At 39.7% G+C, this 16,327-nt stretch overlaps 1 long non-coding RNA gene across 2 annotated transcripts in view; it reads right to left on the reverse strand.

Annotated features, from left to right (window-relative positions):
* The window catches only part of LOC309807106, a 111,319-nt gene extending 96,254 nt beyond the window's left edge, over nucleotides 1-15,065 (reverse strand). For both annotated transcript variants that reach the window (XR_014294505.1, XR_014294506.1), the window contains exon 1: nucleotides 14,935-15,065. This is a non-coding gene — a long non-coding RNA (uncharacterized lncRNA). The remainder of the gene's footprint in view (nucleotides 1-14,934) is intronic.
* Between the last annotated feature and the right edge of the window lie 1,262 nt (nucleotides 15,066-16,327).

A 16,327-nucleotide genomic window follows, 5' to 3' on the forward strand; every position in this document is an offset into this window, starting at 1 on the left:
ATATTTTAAAAAAAAGACTGGGGTACAAGGCAGATAATTAGTAGTATTACCTTTAAAGGCTTTTGTTAGAGGAAGTGAATGTTAACAACTCTTTATAAATTAAAGTTGCCCTCTCCCAGGAACTTCAATACTGTATCAGAAAAAAATAAAATAAAATTCTCAACTATTGCTTTGAAGAAAGGGAACAATTCCCATTTTCTATAACATTACTTCTGAAATCAACACCCTTATTCAACAACCTTGATATCATTTCTGATAATGAGTCAGTGAAAAGAGTGATTAGACAAATGGTACAATTCAGAAAGAAAATAAGATGCAGAAAGAAATTCAGAAAGAAAATAAGATGCCACGTGAGTTCTCCTGGGTCATCCAATCAACTCCTGGAAGAGTTAAAAATAGAAGCTAAGACTAATTCCCACAGCTACTGCCAGATCAGAGCCTGACAACTTTGCATTGTGGTAGCTTCAACCTCTCCTGCTACTGGGATTACCTGCATTGAGACATCTTCCTATGAGGTTCAGTCATTTCAAGGTTTGCTTTAAAATGGAGAGGGGTGGGAAAAGGTTCATAATTTTAGGGAAAATCTGTGGTAATGAGATCTCATCGTAAACTGCTCACGAGAATTAGAAAGATAAAAACTGGAAATGTTTACTAACCCTTACTATGTCTCAAACACTGCAATAAGTTCCCTTTTATGTTATCTTCTTTAATCTTCGCAACAACCCTGTGATTTTCCTGTTTTAAATATCCAGAAACAATTCACAGTGGTTAAGTAACTTACCCTAAGTCATAGAGATAGAAAACAATAGAGGTAGGATTCAAACTAGGTGAGGTTCAAAGTTCAAATTCACTTCCTGAAAAACATGATTAGAACATAAATGGTAGCCAAAACTCCCCAAAATAAACTAAAAGATTAAAAGAAAGAGAGAAAGGAGGAGAGGAGGGCCTTGTGAGCTGCATACCTTAAAAATAATGTTTAGACTTTTCGATTGATCTTAAAAATGACCAAAAGCTAGCTGCCTGAGAGCTCTAAGAATAAAATTATTAACAAACTAAACAAAAAACATTGATTTTTATACTCACTTTGAGATCAACCCAATTGCTTTCCTTTCATAACACTGTACTGCCATTTTATTTCATTTTCTATTATATTTATTAAGGGCTATTTTAAAGACAAGTATTTTGCCTAACAGGTTAATGATTTTTTTTTCTTCTAAACAATGACCAAGATGCCAATCCTCCTCCCCTTATTCAATGGACTAATTAGTGTCAGATCATTTTAGGGTCATATTTAATTTTTGTGGTGAAATAGTGATTTCACAAACCCTGTGAAGATGTTACACATCCACTATAACATGCATGTAGGTGGAAAGAATTTTCAACTGATGTAGATTTTGCTTTCTCTATGAGTGTATTCTTCACAATCAATGAGATAGGAAAAGACATAGAGATAAGAGAACTGTTGACTAATATTTTCTTATGAAAATCTGTATCTTGGGCTTCCCTGGTGGCGCAGCGGTTAAGAATCTACCTGCCAATGCAGGAGACATGGGTTCGAACCCTGGTCTGGGAAGATCCCACATGCCGCAAAGCAACTAAGCCCATGCGCCACAACTACTGACCCTGTGCTCTAGAGCCCGCAAGCCACAACTACTGAGACCGTGCGTCGCAACTACTGCAGCCGGTGTGCCCTAGAGCCCATGTTCTGCAACAAGAGAAGCCACCGCAATGTGAAGCCCGCGCCGCAATGAAGAGTAGCCCCAGCTCCCCACAACTAGACAAAGCCCATGCACAGCAACGAAGAACCAACACCACCAGGAATAAATAAATAAATAAATTACTTAAAAACAATAAAATCTGTATCTTGCATTTTCAATTTTCTAAAAGTTCAAATCCATTGTGGTTGAAAAAAGAAGAGTAATGTCATATGTTTTCTTGTCCTGGGAAAATGGACTGTGCTTGGTTGAGTGTGTTTATTTATTTATTTATTTTATTGCCAAAATTTATTTTTTATTATTTTTATATCTACTAGTACTTATTTGAATTCTACTCACTGTTTTTTTTTTTTCATCTTTGTTGGAATACAATTGCTTTACAATGGTGTGTTAGTTTCTGGTTTATAACAAAATGAATCAGTGATACATATGTTCCCATATCTCTTCCCTCTTGCATCTCCCTCCCTCCCACCCTCCTTTTCCAACGCCTCTAGGTGGTCACAAAGCACTGAGCTGATCTCCCTGTGCTATGCGGCTGCTTCCCACTAGCTTCTATTTTACGTTTGGTATATATGTCCATGCCACTCTCTCACTTTGTCACAGCTTACCCTTCTCCCTCTCCATATCCTCAAGGCCATTCTCTAGTAGGTCTGTGTCTTTATTCCCGTCTTACCCCTAAGTTCTTCATGACATTTTTTTTTCTTAGATTCCATATATATGTGTTAGCGTATGGTATTTGTCTTTCTCTTTCTGACTTACTGGTTGAGTGTCTTGAACTGCTCAAACTTTAAGGTCCATCACCTCTAATTTGCACCTTACCAAAACCTCAGACAAGAAACAGGAAAAAGGGTAGTGCCATCCATAATTCATTCCCACCACACTTACAAAAATAGTCACAAGGAACTTGTGTAGAATACCAATTCTTTTGTATTAGGAAGGCAGTTTTCAAAATTAACTGGTATTGGTTCATTTGGTTGTTTAATAAATATCTTGAAAATGCCTATAATAAAGCCAAATACCAAACTGACCATTTAAGTTGCAGGAATTTTTACGGTCTTGATATTTTACTATTTTAAAGTCACAGTTTACATTTGAGTGCTCACCACAATATATAATACCAATGAGCTCCCTAGAAATCTAAACGTTTATAGAATACACCAAATGCTACTGTCTCATGCCTTGCTTTGCAATCCTGGATTGCTTTCTCCTAGGGAGATGATGTAAGAAATATAAGCTAGAAATCTCTTCTACGGGATCACCAGCCATGTCTCAACTAACTTTTATCAGTGGAGACTCTCAATACATACATATTTATTTATTATAAAACTCTTCGGTACTGATCATTAGGTAGTTCTGGTAAATGTGGGCCCGAAATAATAGTTAAGAATGTCAGCCCCATTTCATTTCAGCTTGATCCACTGCAGAAAACCACAAATTAGATGAAAGCAATTTCCCCAAGAACAACTCACTTCCTTGAGATGAGAGATAGATAAACTTGGGTGAACAATGATTTGTCACAATTTATTTTTGAGGGTAGTGGTTTAAAAAAAGTGCTAATGTAATCTTTTCAGAATGAATTCTTTTAAGAATGCATTAATTCTCCAGTGAACATAGCTTATAATTAAAAAGCTAAACATATAATTTTACATTTCTAAATTTTTACATATGACCATATATAATAAATATTGAGATCTTAAAATCTTCGTTATCTTTAAAATTTGATGGCCTTTAAATCTGAATTTGGATTTGGTGAGTCTGACGGATTATTCTTAGTGACTCTATTGGGTACCACCAATTCAGATTCGACGTTATTTCTGCAAGTGTCAGAAGCATTAAGTTGTGTGAATGGATAGAGGGTATTAGCATCCTGGTGGTGTTTCACTACACTGAGATGACCAGAGAACCTGAGTGTGAAAGAGCATGGAGAGGAGTGTAAGGAATGGCCTAACGGTATCACTGGCTTCTCTCTATACTCAGACTCCGCAGTGCACAACAGAGGGAACAAAGCGGGTCGTGTTGCTGCCACTGTTGCAATGACCAAGCATCCTCAGTCTCACAGCCATTGCAGTCCATCGTTTAAGATGTGAGCTTGTTGGTGCTTATTCGGCAAAAGTCAGAATGCTTATTTGTTTTATGTCTGTTTTTTAATGAGGGTTTGATGAGACAGCAATAAAGACAAAAGTAAATAGGAGAAATGTTTATTAATAGGTCCCTCCATCCCTATCAATCAAAGAAAAGGCATACCTTAAAATATTGTTGTGAAATGTCGAGGGTGTGTCTGTCTGTGTTCTTGCAACCCTTCACCTTTAAGTAGCTTTGCAAAAATATGTTATAAACATGTTGCTTCATCCTTGCCCTTTTAGCCTGTTAATGTCTAATTTAAGTAAAGCAGGATGCAATCCCCAGCAAGTTATCTGTTTCTCCTTTCTTGGACCATGCAAATCAAAACAGTCTTCTTCTATGGAGGGTAGTGAAAAGTTGTGCCAATTGTGTTCCTACTTCAGCTATTCCAACATTCTTTAGTTTAGCTTAAATGAGACATTCTCATCTTTGGGCTTTAATTATTCTGTTTAAAAATAAATTTTAAAAGATACTCTAAAGAGAAACTAAGAAAAAAAAACAACAAGATAAAAGATTTACCATAATGCAGGTACATAAATATGAACTAAAAATAGTTTTAGATTAAAAATTAATCTTTTTTATTTTAAAAATTAATCTAATTAAAATTTCAGATTAGGCTGGATAGAAATGATCCATTGCTGAAGCTTAAAAAAAAACTAGCTATAAATGTTACTAGTTTTCTACACTGTTGTTACAAGACTTGACTGACATCCGTGATGTACTCCGTAATATTTTTGAAATGATGAAATGTGTGATCCAGAGACTTGAAATATTTCAATACTTGTGTATAGGAATTTTCTTCCATGAACTAGAAATGAAAAAAGTGAGAATGTTTCCTTGCTCAAATCACATGAAGTGGATTCCCTTATATTACTTGCATTCATTTTTAAGATGGTCATAAATGGTTACATAAATTACAGGAATATTATCTGTTGAAGAAGTTGATGGTTTTTATAGTAAATGTATGTATTCAAATGATAAATGTTTCTGCATAATCTCTGACCTAACAATACCATTCCATGCCACTCCAAGAATTCTTCCGTCAAAAGTAAAAGCTCCAGCACATAAAGACATGAACCTCTATGTCCATTACCACATTTCTTGAAATCATAAAACTGTTTGGAACTTAATAAATGTTTATCAATGGGTTTTGACTGAATGAAATTATGGCTCACTCATAGTACACATTACTGGGCATCTACTAAAGGTAATATGGTAGTGATATATGCTAGATACCATTAATATAATAGAAACACAATGTACTAAAAGTGTTTTGCAACTAAAAATCACTATACATTGTATGGCTTTAAAAAGGAATGAAATGCTGCTACATGCTATAACATGGATACACTTTGAAAACACTATGTTAAGTGAAAGAAGCCAGACACAAAAGGACAACTATTGTATGATTCCACTTATATGAGGTAGTGAGAATAGGCAAATTATAAACCCAGAAAACAGAATAGAGTTAACCAGAGGCTAAGGGGAGGGGAGAAATAAGGGGTTATTGTTTAGTGAGTACAGTTTCTGTTGGGGATAATAAGAAAGGTCTTAAAATGCATAATGATAATGGTTGCTCAACATTGTGAATGTACTTAATACCAATAAATGATACACTTAAAAATGGTTAAAATGGTAAATTTTACATTATGGGACATTTTACCAAAATAAAAAATAAAAATATACTATAAAATAAAGTAAAAATTTACCTCCTACTAGGCATACTATGAAGTTTGCATAAAATTGCACTTATTTTAGGAGCTTATATGGTTATTATCATATTTGGGGACATGTAAAGAAAGCAACAGCTTAAGTAGTCCTCTTGAGTTCTTTCTCTCCATCTTTCCAACCCAGTTTCTTCCAGATTAATGGTTTTGTCACGCCTCTCTTTGAATACCAGCATCAGTAGGAATGCTAGCTAGTACTGGTTTCCTTAAGTATCAGCGAAAAATTTTAATGTATTTTTATGCTGGTAATTGTTTTAGAACCTGGGAGGGATGTCATTGTTTTCTTAACTTGGCAAAAGCAAATATATTACTGTAGACAGCATTACTAGAAAGAAATAGTAACTTTGAAGTAGACATATGTCCATCCTAAGAAAACTGAATATATTTCAAAGCAGACCACACCACTCAACTGCTGGCAATGTTCTTCCATGTACTTGGCAGTATACTACTCTAAGTCTGAGAACTGTTTCTTTTTTGTAAAAATGATTTTGATTGGAAAACCCTGAATAAATCCTTTGGAATGTGTAACGTTTAGAGCTCCTTCTGGGATTCCTTTTCCATGAATCAAGGTTCTTTGATTCACTATCCTCCTTGGCACTTGCTTCCTAGTCATCTCAGCAGCCTTTGTGCCAGTGCTAAGGAAGAGCTCCCATTTTAGGTCCTAAAGCAGGGAGAACAATAAAAGGAGAACCTCATTTCAAGTACCAGAAATGTCTGGGCTATAAAGAACACACATATTGTCAAGGTAAGCCCAGAGTGGGGTGACATCACCAAGGTCATTCCTGGCTCCGCGTCCCCCCACCCCAGGAGGAACAACTAACAATTATTTGCAAACAGGACACTATTTGAGAGAATCCTAGAACGTGGAGGTGAGGCTGAAGCACCCCCGTGCACCACAGAGACCAAGACAGACTGCATTCGAAGGGTGAGAGAAGGAGCTACGCGTTGACCACGCTGCCCCTCCCCCAGGCCAGTGGAGCACCATGGGTGAGGCCTCCCGTGAACCTCTGGCTCCTCCAGTAGGAGAAGAGAACTGGGGGACGGCAAGCTCCACCACTAGCATCGGGGCTGCTTTGTGGGAGCCGCTGCTCTAACCTGCTCCACTGGGGCTGCAGGGGAGTCTGCAGGGCTTGACCACTACAAGTCGGGCTGTGATGAAGGGGGAAGGGGCATGCAGCAGCCAGCACGTGGATTGTGACCGATGGAATTCATACCTGCAGTGCCCAAGTAGGGATCACAACGGGCACCTTTGCTTATCTACAGAGCCAGGTTGGCGGGGCACTACAACCAGGGAACTCAGGCTACAGATCCACCTGATACGCATCTGGCCCTTGAACCTGGTTTGCCCATAGCCAGGGAAAGAGCAGAGTCACAGCCCACCCACTGTGGACAGTGTCTTCTGGCCATCTGACCAAAAGGGCTGGCAATAAATCCTGGAAGCTATTTGGCCCAGTCGTGCTCCAGCCAAGAGGCAGGCAGCCAGAGCTCATCACTGGCTCTGGTACAAAGCAGAGCCAGTATCAGGTGTGGAGGGATCCGGTACCATGCACAGGCACAGAGATTAATTCATATCCAAGGCTGAGAGGAGCTCCCAGCTCCTCCCAACTGGGGAGCCTGTTTGAGAAATTAAGAGTAGCCTAGAGCGGCCCCTCCTCATCCCACCCAGGCAAAGGAACTGGGACTAGCCCCATCCCATCTGCTGTGGAGAGTGTCTTCCTGGCCCATCTGACTAGAAGGATTGGTGACAACTCCTAGAAACTGTGCAGCCCAGCAGTGCTCAAGCCTAGAGAAGGGTAGGCAGAGCTGACAGTCTGCAAAGCAAAGCCAGTGGCCTTGTTCAGCCACAGAACGTGGAGTGTGGATCAGCTTGAGTTAAGACAACAAAGAGCTTTACTGGCTTTAGAGCTGCTTCTCCTGCTGCACCCAGGCAGGAAATCTAATTCATAGCCCTACTCATCACTGAATACAGCCTTCAGCATGTCCAACTGGGGAACCTAACCAGAGAACATGGGAAGCTGTACAGACCACTAAACAGCCCTAGATACAGTGGCACTTGAACACACAGCACAGCCTGTGGCCTCCCCCATCTGCAGGGCAAAACCAGTGCCCTCACCTGACCAGGGAATTAAGTGCACACTCTGGCCTGATTTGGGTTCCCAAACAATGAACTATACAGGCTCTGGGTCCTGTCCAGAGCCAGGTCCTATACAAGCTCTGATTCTCTGCCAGGAAACTACTTCATAGCCCCATCTACTACTACTACTGAATATAATACCCAGTAAAGTCTGGAGGAAGAGCCCAATTACTCAGATATGCAGATACCAAAGTAAGGAATCAAGGATCACAAAAATTAGGCAAATATGACACCACCAAAGGAAACTAATAAAACTCCAATAACTGACCTTAAAAAAATAAAGATCTGGGCTTCCCTGGTGGCGCAGTGGTTGAGAGTCTGCTTGCTGATGCAGGGGACGCGGGTTCGTGCCCCGGTCCGGGAGGATCCCACATGCCACAGAGCGGGCTGGACCCGTGAGCCATGGCCGCTGAGCCTGCACGTCCGGAGCCTGTGCTCCGCAACGGGAGAGGCCACAACAGTGAGAGGCCCACACACCGCAAAAAAAAAAAAAAAAAGAGTATCTATGAACTGTCAAAGAATTCAGAATAATCCTCCTAAGGAAGTTTAGTGAACTACAAGAAAGCACAGACAGCTAAGTGAAATTAGGAAAACAATGCATGAACAAGACAAGAAGTTTGACAAGGAAATAGCAACATCAAAAAAACAGGAGCACTAGATTTTAAAAATACAATAACTGAACTGAAGAATTCAATAAAAAGTTTCAAAGGTAGATTCGACCATGCAGAAGAAAGAATCAGCAAACTGGAGGATAGAACTTTAGAAATTACCCAGTGAAAGGAACAAAAAGGAAAAGAATAAAAAGAGTGAAGAAAGCCTATGGAAATTATGGGACACAACAAAGTAAACAATGTTCATGTTATGGGAATTCCAGAAAAAGAAAAGAGAGAGAGAAAGGGAAAAAAAGTATATTTAAAGCAATAATGGATGAAACCTTCCCAAACCTAGGATGAGAAATGGACATCCATATCCATGAAGCCCAAACAAGCCCAAACATGTTGAACTCAAATAGGGCTACTCTGAGACACATTGCAATTAAATCACCAAAAGTCAAAAACAAAGAAAGAATTTTAAGACCAGCAAGAGAAAAGAGAGAAGTTACATACGAGGGAACCCTGGGATAATTGGATATTCACATGTAAAAGAATGAAATTGGACCAATATCTTATACCACTCACAAAACTAACTTGAATTGGATTAAAGACTCAAATGTAAGACCTGAAACTATGCAACTGCCAGAAGAAAACATAGGAATAAAGCTCATTACATGGGTTTGGTAATGACTTTTTGGATATGACACTGAAAACACAAACGACAAAATAAAAAATAAACAAATGGAACTACATCAAACTAAAAAGCTTCTGCACAGCAAACAAAAACAAAAACAAATCAACAAACTGATTGAAAAGACAACCTATAGAATGGGAAAAACGTATTTGTAAACCATATATCTGATAATGGTTAATATCCAAAATAAATTAAAAATTCATACAAATCAATAGCAAAAAAAAAAAAAATTACCCAATTAAAAAAATGAGCAAAGGACCCGAATAGACATTCCTCCAAAGAAGACACACGAAAAGCCAACAGGTACATGAAAAGATGCTCAATACCACTAGTCATTAGGGAAATGCACATTAAAACCACATTGAGATATTACTTCACACCTGTTAGAACGGTCATCCTCAAAAATGTCAAGAGATAACAAATGCTCGTGAGGATGTGGAGAAAAGGGAACCCTTGTGCTGTTGGTGGGATTGTAAATTGGTAAAGCCAGTATGGAAAACAGTATGGAGGAGCCTCAAAAATTAACACTAGAACTACATATATCTAGCAACTCCACTTCTAGGAATATATCCAAAGAAAATGAAAACACTAACTCAAAAAGATATCTGCACCCCCATGTTCATAGCAGCATTATTTATAATAGCCAAGACATGGAAACAATCTAAGTGCCCATTGATGGACAAGTGGGTAAAGAGGTTGTTTTATATATTTATAGGTATATACATATTATAGGTATACACACACACACACACACTGAAATATTATTCATCTGTAAGAAAACAAAGAAATGCTACCATTTGAGACAACAGAAATGGACCTTGAAGGCTTTATGCTAAGTTAAATAAGTCAGAGAAAGAAAGGCAAACACTATATGATCTCACTTATGAGTGGAACCTAAAAAAAAAGAAAACAATCATAGAAAAAGAGATCAGACCTGTGGTTACAGGAGACAGAGGGTCAGGGGAGGGGAAGTTGGAGGAAGACGGTCAAAGGTACAAGCTTCCAATTGTAAGATAAATACATACTATGGACATAATGTACAACATGATGACTATAGCTAACACTGACGTGTGATATATAGAAAAATTGTTAAGAATAAATTCTAAGCATTCTCTTCACAGAAAAGTATTATTTGATCTCATTTATATAAATGTGTGTGTTTGTGTGAGAGAGGACAGAATACAAAAATGCAAAAAGAAAAGTTGTAAAGTACGAAGCTGCTTAGGTTTATACCTCAACTATAACAGATAATAATTTGTTTAATTTTAATAGGTACAAAAATAAATGTTAAGCATAGAACAAGCAAAAAGAAAAACTGAGCCCAGCGTAGATGTCCTTAAAGCATTTGCAAAGGAGGGCTTTATTAGGTCCGCAAACACCTGCAATTACAGGCAAAATTCTGTGTATGTGTGTTGTGTATGTACTTGGGGAGTGGATGCATAGCCTTTATTGAATTATTAAAGGGGATGTTAAGACCCAAAAGTTTAAAAAGCACTGGAAAGCCTGATCACGAAACCATTTTAAACTACTCTGATTATGTTTTATAGTTTTCCTTCACTCGTTAACACTTCAAAGAACAGCATGTGAATGTGGAAAGAATCTCTGCCATTTAGGTAAGATCTCTGAGTCTCAGCATAAAATTAGCATATAGTAGCAGGATGAAATTATACACCATAGATGAAAGTACCTAGCAGAGCGCTTTAAGACTAGTACTTACTTATGCAAGACATCTTCCCCTGCTTACTTGTTTTCAGTAGAATGAAAGCATACTGAAAGCTGGTACAATGTCTTCTTTGAAGTTTTCTTTTGTAATGCTTACTATGCTTTTTGATACGGATGAGCCAATATCCACTTAAGGGCAAGTAAGCTCACAATAACTTTTGTTGAATATAACTGTTTGAATGTACTTTCACTATATTATTATATAGGGATTTTAAACTAAAATGTACTTGCACACATTATTTAGAGCCTAACTTGGATATCAGAGTAGGTGGATATACACCCCTGGAAAATAATAGCTAATTTCTTCACTAACATCAAACTGCTGAACATCTACTTTGCATATACATAGCTAGGCACTGTATTATGAGTTGCAGGTAATAAAAAGTCGTTAGTCAAAGACTCTGCTCTCTAGGGTTATTTTACAACAGCAAATCATGTTCAAACTAAAGGATAGACCAAAATAGGAAGTGCCATAGGAATTTAGACAAGGGAGAAACACATCTGAAATGAGAAGGAAGGTGGGTATGGGGAAGGGTTCATGGAAGAGGCAGTGTATGCTGTGAGCAAGGTTTCAACGTGTAGCAGGGTGAGTGAAAGGAACAAATGAAGACATATAGTCGTGATATCATGAGGCACAAACTAGAAATAAACAGCACTTGTTTTAGGCTGGTCATGAGGTAATTTAAGGGGATTAGTGAGAAACTAGATAAAGAGATATCTCTTTATATATTACTTATTAACAATACTTTTGAACACAAGTATTTAATTTTAAAAAAAGAACAATATAGGGATAGGAGATTAGGAGGTACAAACTATTATTATAAAATGAGCTATAAGGATATATTGCATAGCACAGAAAATATAGCCAATATTTTAGAATAACTATAAATGGAGTATAACCTTTAAACATTGTGAGTCACTATATTTTACACCTGTAACTTATATAATATTACACATCAACTCTACTTCAATTAAAAATGCTATTTTAGTGAATAAAACACTAAGCAGTAAAATTTTTAAAAAAGAACTTAGAAGAGAACTTAAAAATAAAGACATAAAGAGCAGGTTGAAACAGCGCAGAAATCTGGCAATTAAGAGGCCATTGATAACTTTCAAAATAGCACTTTTTCTACCCATTCTCAGTGGAGGCAAAGCCTTATTAATCCTACTGTCTCTTTTTCTGTTTTTCAAAATCTCAGGATAAGTCTATTTCAATTGTAGCTAATGGCAGTAATGCAGCACCAGAAAATGCCTTTTGTAAGGAGAAGCAACTTTGAATCCTAAATCGGTACTCAAGTCTTAAATTACTGATAACACTGACCACCCACCAGACTAAATGTTTTTTTTTTACGTGATTGGAAAGCAACAGATTGATTTCAATTCTATCTTGTCAAATCTACAAAAAAGTTCCCACAGTTCATTTAGCAACTAATAGCGTACATCCTTCTATTTGGTATTACTCCTCCTCCTTAACACCGGGCAATTAATTTTGCCTTTCTCTGGGAAACGTTTTTAACAAAGGAAATAGAGTCATAAATCAGTTTCGGATAGGAAATCATACAACTATTTCTACCTAGGGCTTTGAATTTAGAAACTTTCCTCAGAAACTGTTGAAATATAACAAAATCCAAACTCAGAAATAACTTAAATTTAATTATCTTAGTTGCACTCAAATAACAAATTCTATTTTCTATCTTGTTTTCTTTCTTCCCCAGAAGGCTTCTCCAACCCTAATCCATAACTTAATGCATTCATCTCACCTATAAAATCACTGGCAGGTATGATGCCGGCTTTGGCGGCTCCAGTCCCCTAATCCTGACCCATTTCTTGCCAAAGAATTCAGTTTCTTCAGAAACCAAGTAACAGACATTTCAATTTCTAACCATCATTAGCATATTTTCATGTACTAATACTCAACATAAAAACACCTTTTAAAATTACAGAAATTTTTACTGTACTTAAGATCAATTGCACTAACCTGTATTTCATAAACCTTGGGCTACTTTCTTAAAAATGAATTATTATTTTAATATGTTTTTCACTTATTATTCAGAATAATTATTCATATAATTAAATATTTTACAATTAGGTAAGAAAGGTGGAAAATAGTTTTGCTATTCTTGTTCTTTGTTCTCTCTTCTACTTGGTGTGCCTGAGTCAAAATTTTAGAATATTGAAAATTTAATCTTTCAAACCCAAACCACATTTAAAGATAATAATAACAACCAGCCAAAACAATTTCGGTCCAGAGCTTTGCATGGTCCGGGGAACAGTTCTCTGAGTGGGCCATTTGGAGCGGGATTTGCCCACCCGCCTCCACTCCTTCTGCCTCATATACTGAAGAGAGAGACAAAGAAACCAACTCAAGTCTTTCCAAAGTGTATTTATAAATAGAGAATTTGTAATCAGAAAAACAATAACGATATATAATAGAAGTAACATGATTCTTCAGAACCAGTATCTTGTTCTAAAGCAATATTTAAAAAAGAAGGTAAGGGGCTTCCCTGGTGGCGTAGTGGTTGAGAGTCCGTCTGCCGATGCAGGGGACACGGGTTCGGGCCCCAGTCCGGGGAAATCCCACATGCCGCGGAGCGACTGGGCCCGTGAGCCATGGCCGCTGAGCCTGCGCGTCCGGAGCCTGGGCTCCGCAACGGGAGAGGCCACAACAGGGAGAGGCCCGCATACCGAGAAAAAAAAAAAAAAAAAAAAAAAAAAAAACCTAAGAAGGTTAGCTATAAACCCTGGCCCTCTTTTTTATTGATCTCCTATTTTAATTTGTTAAAATAAAATCCATGGCCTTTTGAGTCAAACCGTCTCTTTAATTTCAGATTTAAAGATAACAAGCCTCTTTTTAAATGGAATATTGGCACACAGACACCACACAGTCTGGCTTATTACAACTGTTCTCTGTTGGTGAAGTGGCACATTTGCAATCCCCACCATAGCAATCTTCACCATTTCACAGAATATCATTCAATTGTACATCCCTAGGTGAGCAACAAGAATGGGCACTTGAGCTCAGGAGCAAAGCGTTTGTGGGGAAATCCTAGGTCAGAACCCCTAAAAGGGGAGACTAACTTGAGGATGCCCAAATAACCTGAGGTTTACCTTGGCCACCTCCCCTGGCTTTCTGACTGCCTGGGGGAAAAGTCTCTCTGGAAACTCTTTTGAGGTTATTGGGGGAATCCTAGGACAAACACACTGCTTGCTTTTGCAGGAGGACTTGCCCCATACCCTACCCAGCTAGCTGTCTCACAACCTAGCTGGACTAAAAAACCTTCAAGAAAAACGGGATAGACTGACATTTGCATTTCTACTTCCACCTATTCTTATGCACAAAATATGTAGGTAGAGCCCTCTTTCTCACACCCCAATAGATTCTGCTGTCCTTGAAACCCATCTGGTAGCTGCAGTGACTACAATGAAGGGAGTTATCGGAAACCATATTGGTACTGGGCTTAAAGGATTTTTCATGTCATGCATTTTGGGGAAGGACACAGATAACAGTCCAAACGTGGTATAAGGCAATGCCCTTTCTGGGTCCTTGAAAAATCAGTCACGGAACACAGGTGGTGGACAGGAGCTGACAAGAGCTGGTTTGTTAATGAGCACAGCATCCCCGGCGGGGGGGGGGGCGGGGAATCAATGAAATGATTGACAAGAGAAGATGGTAAATGAAGGGAGAAGTGGGGACAAGTGCTGCTCAACCCAAGCTGAACTCCAGGAGGTAAATTTCTCCTCTAATTTGAGATTCTTTCTAAAGGTTCAGTATTGAAGTGGATGTTTGACGTTGAAATGTGCAGACCCATTCTGATAACTGGAAAGGGAGGAGGCTGAGGAACGCAAAAGGAGAAGGAAGATTTCCGATTACTTCCCCAGGCTGCTGACAAGAACCTGCTGCTCGCAAACCACAAATTAACCAAGCGAAAGTTGAAGGTAGCAACGTCGGAATCCTCTTCAATATCTAAGCGAGTGTAGCACAGCAATGGTTGATTATCTTAAGATTACAGAGGCTGACCGCCTTCTTTGTTTGCCCAGTAACACCGCTCCTCCAATAATCTCAAGCACTTGGCTGATTAACATTTCGATTTCAGTTGTTGCTCCTTTTCCCATTGCAGAAGGCGGCAGGGATATTCCCCTTCTTCCCTCTGTATTACAAACCCCATTACTAACCAAGCAGAAAGCACCGCGCAGTGTGGCCGAGGCTAATAATAGCCGGGCTGCTTACCTTCTCCGGAGGGATCGAATCAGCGCATGTCCCCGGCGCCGGCTGCCCGGGGGCCGCAGTGCCGCCGCGCCGCGTCTGTGTGTGGCCAGCTCGGCCGGCCCCCACCCCACCTGCCACCTGCAGCACCTGCTCCCGGCGCTGAGCTCCGGCCGCCGGAAGTCATCCCCCGCCCCTGGCCGGATCGCCACATTCCGCGGCGCCAGCCGCGGGGGGAGAGGGGCCTCTCCCGGCACCGGCTCCTGCAAACTGCGCTCAACGATCGCTACCCTTCCCGGTTGTAGGGTTATTTTCTAGGAATGCTTTTACAGAAGAAGCATCGCCGGCTGGTGGACCGAGAGAGAAGAGCCAGAGTGACTTTCCCTGCAGAGCGCCTTTCCTCTGAGCGCTCCCCTGTCACTCCCGCGGCATGGACGGCTCCATTCCGCTGTGTGGGTTTTCCACCCTCTTCATCTGCCTTATCTGTATTGTTCATTTCGCTGAATTTGAGAGTGGGATTAGCTCTTAAGATATTCAGACACTCCGAAAATATTTTAAATTGGCGACTAGTTTTTCTAAGCCCCTTGTAGCGAGCTCCACTCCCCCCACACACACACAGTTACTCGCACGTACACACCCAGCCAAACCACTCACAATTAGGAAAGCTGGGACCTCTCGCCCTCTTGCTTACGTAATGGAACAGGAAACTCCCAAAGGAGTGGGGAAGTAGGACCGGCTAGCGAAAGCACTCGAGGAAAGAGAGAGGGGTCGCCCCAAGATTTTGTTGCTGTTTTGTGGGGTCCTTAGTGGACAGATGTTCCCCCTCTAACCCCCTGGCCTCGCCCCAAGTGGAATGGCTGGTCTGGTGACAGCTGTAACATTTGAAAACAAAGAAGCTGAAGCCACATTAACAGATGGCTGCATCTCTTTCTTTCCCGAAGGATTGATCAGAATTGGCTTTAAGAATCATATTAGCATATACGTATATAATAAGCCCTTTCCTTCTCTCTTTAAATTGGCACCAGCTATTAACAGGTTTCTCTCTCTCTCTCATCTTCCTCCCTCCCTCTTTCCCTCCCTCCCTCTCCTAAACTGACCAGATCATCAGTTTCCGGATTTAAGGGGGGAAAAAGGCCAAGGATGTGCTCTCTTTACAGCTGAACCAGGGTTTATTTTCCCAGTGTTGAGCCATTCCCAAGTAGAGAGGCTCTTTGACACTAGGGTTCTCTGTGAGTGAACTTCTCACATTCAGCTTGCTTTTGGAATTGCCCATCACTAGGTCCAGGCCAGTTTTATCCTTGGATTTGTCCAGCAACCTAAACAGTATAATTGCACAAGGCCAAGGCAGTACTTTTACTCTAGGAAGCCTTCCCAACTCTCTGTTTAGCAGTTCCAAAATTAGGAGGTAGTGTAGCAA

Source organism: Mesoplodon mirus (assembly GCF_964341445.2).
Source record: "Mesoplodon mirus genome assembly, chromosome: 7".
Lineage (NCBI taxonomy): Eukaryota > Metazoa > Chordata > Mammalia > Artiodactyla > Ziphiidae > Mesoplodon > Mesoplodon mirus.